Source organism: Hyaena hyaena, unplaced genomic scaffold (genome assembly GCF_003009895.1).
Source record: "Hyaena hyaena isolate Hyena2069 unplaced genomic scaffold, ASM300989v1 scaffold_46, whole genome shotgun sequence".
In the NCBI taxonomy this organism is placed as follows: Eukaryota; Metazoa; Chordata; class Mammalia; order Carnivora; family Hyaenidae; genus Hyaena; species Hyaena hyaena.
In genome coordinates this window covers 4878582-4883008 of record NW_024080678.1, presented here as the reverse complement: position 1 = coordinate 4883008, position 4427 = coordinate 4878582, and positions in this window count along the sequence as shown.

The following is a 4427-nucleotide window of genomic DNA, read 5'->3' as shown; positions in this document are numbered from 1 at the left end:
GCTTAAGCCATCAATATATGTGAGACCCTGAAGTGGAAAAGGAATTTTTGCACACTTCTCATGAAGAGACAGGTGGGGAGGGAGTTTCTGCTTGCGTGAAGCAGCTCATTGTTTCAAAGGATTTGCATGGGGCCCAATAACCCCTCTGGAATCGATTATTTCTCAACCAGGATGGCTGTAGAATCAAGTGGTTTTTACTTTCATGGGCCTTGGTTTGCAGGTGCCAGGTAAGAGGACTAGGTGGTCATGCTTTTGTTTCATTGGTCAAAGAATCTGCTCTTTAAAAAAGAAGTCTTTTTTTTTTTTCCTTTTAAATGCAGGAGGGGAGTTCAGTACCCTTCAAGGAGTGCGGTTTTACGTGGTAGTAGGGTGCAGTGGGGGAGTGCACTTCCTTTAGAGCCAGCTTGGATCAAATGCTAATAATGTCACTTACTTTCACACTTTAGTGTGCCTTTGGCAAGTTATTTAACTTCTTCATCTTTGTTTCCTTATCTACAAAGAAGGAAATAATAATAGTAGCCCCTCTTAGGGTTGCTCTAAGGATGAAATGAGAGAGTTTATGTGAAGTGTCTAGACTAGAGCCTGCCACATAGTTGGCACTACAAGGTCACCATTATTATTTATTACTCTGGAATCCATGGATGGGCTTTTGAGTGTCTGTAAATTTGAAGATCTGTACAAACTTTGTGTGTATATGTATTTCTGGGGAGTGGGTCCATGATATTCATCAGACTCTCAAAGGGATCCCACACTTCCCAAGGGTTGAAGACTTTCTGCCTTAGGGAATCTCCTTCCTATTTTTGGAGCACTCCTAACTTGGGCTCTCTTGCTTGCTTGAACATGCTATTCCAGCTGCATGGGACACACTGAACCAAATCCTCTCCCTCCTTTTTAATAATAATAGTAATGATAATAATGACACAATGATAGTAATAACCTAATGTTTACAGAGCCTCTACCATGTGGCAGGTCTCAACTTATCTAAAGTACTAATTTTTCCCTGAACCTCATTTTCATATCCTGTAGGGCTGTTGTGAAAATTAAATGAGGAAATGTGGGCAGAGGAGCTGATACTCTGCTGATATATAGAAAATGATCAATATATCCTCTTCACTTAATCGGTTTTGCATATTTTTGCATTCCTCAATGGATAAGAAGCATTAGGAGAATAAGCCTATGTTGTTTTAAGACCATTAAGTTCTTGGATTGTTTGTTACTGGAATATAATGTAGCCCATTCTTGCAGATACAATGTGATATCCCTCAGGGCCCAGGATAATCTGGAATGTAATTAAACACTCAATAATTATATGTTGACCAACTCAGTGAGCGAAAGAAGAAAAGAAGGATGGGAAGAGGAGAGGAGGAAAAAAGTTGGAGATAGGATGAGGTTAACTAAAATGACTCATAATGGTTCATCTTCTCTAGAGATGGACTGAAACAATAAATATTCTTCCAATCTACAAAAATAAAGATTTTCCAAAGCCTCCAAAAGACTGAGATATAATTATAAAGGGAGAATACACTTTGAGTTCATGATGGGATCTGAGAGTTTTGGGGCATCCTGGTTTTTTTAGGGGGTCATCAGGTTAATTCCTGAGTATGGTATTTCCAATTCTCCTTGGCACCTGAGGTCTCCTGAGAAGGGCAGACTGTAGGACGTTCTGTAGGAAGATTCTATTGTAGGCCTTTGATCCAGCATTGGACTCCTGATCTGTCATAGAAATGTCCACTTCATGACCAGCCTTGTATTAACCACATCCCAGTTCTCATCGGAGTGTGGCTCACTCCTCTGCATGTCTGACTCCAAAGGCTTTCAGTCGTGATGTACACTGGGTCTCAGCATACTCCTGGCTGCATGACCACACAGAATAGAGAATAAGAACAATTAAAAACAGATGCTTTGCACAACCACCAGGACTTCTCTCTATTTTAATCTCCTGAAGTGCTGTTTCTCAGAGCTCAGGAAGACTTTGGCTGGTGACATAGCAGTGTGAAGGACTGATGAATTGTTGGCATTCTTTTGTTCTGAGGAGAATAAACTCGTTTCAGTTAAAATAAGAACCAGATTGCCCCCAAAAATGTCTACGACTTTGGAGTTGCCAGTTAAAAACAACTTCTAGAGTGTTTGAATGAGAACTTTTCCCAAGGATGGCTTTGGTGAAGGAGGAGAGGCTGCCAGATACTGCATCATTAACTAAATACCACAGAAAATGGCTCTATGTTTTATTGCTGTGTGTGTTAAACTATGGAGAACAAGAAATTGGAAAGTTCAGTTGTATTCAAAGAACAGAGAACAAAACGCTCCAGCTGTTCTGTTTGGGGAAGGATAATTCATAAACAGAGAAACAGGCAACACATTTTTGGATATGACTCAACAACTAGTTGGAGGCCATCATGGTGGCAGAACTCCTTTGGCCACCAAGCACCCCTCCCCACCTTCTCCCCTAAGATGCGTCTGAATACATGTCTTAATTTGATTCTGGAGGAAGTCATGTAGCATGCATGAGACTGTCAAATTGCCTTGGTCCTTCTGGGTGACTGTTTCTTGCTCTTGTGGGCCTCACAGACTGATGTACAACCTAACACAATACCAGGGCAGCTGCTGTTGCTCCTAAGTTTGAGTTTTAAAAAGAGAAAAAGGAAGAAAGAAAGTGGCAAAAATGTGCCCCCCCACCCCCGTTTCCTGTTAGAATCATATTTGAGCTTCCATTCAAGTCTGGAAAAATTCATCTGATGACATCTGCTTGACCTCCTGGGAAATAGAGGAGGGGTGGGGTTTGCCAACAAGATAACTTCCTCCTTCCTTCACTTCCTGCAGCCTCCTGCTTCAGCAGCACCCATGGCTGCCTTCCAGCTGGGCCTGGATCCTCTGCTATCATGGACCCCACCCTGCACGTTCGTGTCTGCATCTGGAGGCCCCGCGGCCTCTGGCTGTTGGCCTACTAGAGCAAGGCAGACTTTCTCAGCCCAGCAAAGGCGTTAGCTCTAGAGACAAGAAGTTAGAGAGAACTCAAGAAGCCAATGGGTACGGAATTCCAAGGTCTTTGTGGAGCTCCCAGTGAAAAATATAGGTCAATACTTATTTTTCTGAAAGAATTCTTCCTTCAGGATTGTTGGGCTCTTTTCTTCCCTTTGAGCAAAAGCATGGAATAAGATAAGGGAAGTTCATTTCGTTCAATTGTAGATTAATGCTACCATTCAACTGTTTTTGAGCTACAAATTGGCATTTTCATATGGTTCTACCTAGTACATTATTTCAACACTGCTCTGGGCATTGAGGGTAACAAGAACAAGAAAAGGTCCTTCAGGGGACATAGCTTCCAATAAAGGAGGTGGGCATTTAAGTGGATGTCATAGAACATTGTGAATAGCCTAATTATAGAGGGTGTGAAAAATCTTGCTTCTTCAGAATAGAAGATTGCCAGAATCAGTTCTAAGTTATTGCATACACAGGAGCTTCTTTGTTTAAGACTAGTTACTCTCTACCAGCTCTTAGAGTGGGGAGAAGTAGGTGTGTAGCATTTTAAAATTCTATTTATTTAGTTTTAAAATATTTAAATATTTGGGTTTTTTTAAAGTTTGTTTTTGAGAGAGAGACAGAGACAGAGACAGCTGAGGTGTCAGCACAGATCCCAACTTGGGGCTAGAATTGAACGAACCTCTAGATCATGACCTGAGCCAAAGGTAGATGCATAACTGACTGAGCAACCCAGGCGCCCCATGTAGCATTCTTTTTTAACTCAACTTTTTATTTTTGAATAATTTTGGGTTTATAGAAAAGTTGCAGAGATAGTACAGAGAGTTCCCATATACCCATCACCCAGTTTCCCCTAATATCTTACTTTGTCATGTACATTTGTCAAAACCAAGAAATTAGCAGTGGTACATTACTGTTAACCAAACCCTAGACTTAATTTAATTTTATGCTTTTCCATGGCTGTCCTTTTACTCTCCACACTGCATTTAGGTGGGGTGGTTTTAAGTGTGTTTGCAATTTCTTTTGACACTCCCCCCATGGAAGGAAAGTGGGGTCTATGTCACCCACAAACTGGAGAATTTTTGATGACTTTTTTGGCCAATAGAGTCCAGTGAAAGTGACAATGCATGCCTTTCTAAGTCTAAGTGGTGATTCCTCTTGAAGCCTCCAGTCTCCACATATGCAATCCAACTGCTCTGAGCCACCATGTTGGGAGGAAGCTCAAGGTAGCCCATGCAGAGAGATTACATGGAGAGTCCTTGACACAACATGGGAAGAGTTACGCAGTCACACTCCAGCCTCCTAACTCCCAGCTGCTCCACATGGTTCCAGATTTAACCATGGTCAGACTGCAATCAAGTGAAAGACCTTGAGCCAGAGCTTGCCAGCCAAGTATTTCCTGAATTTCTAACTCAGAGATGCTGTGAGAAGTATTACAGGGATTGCTG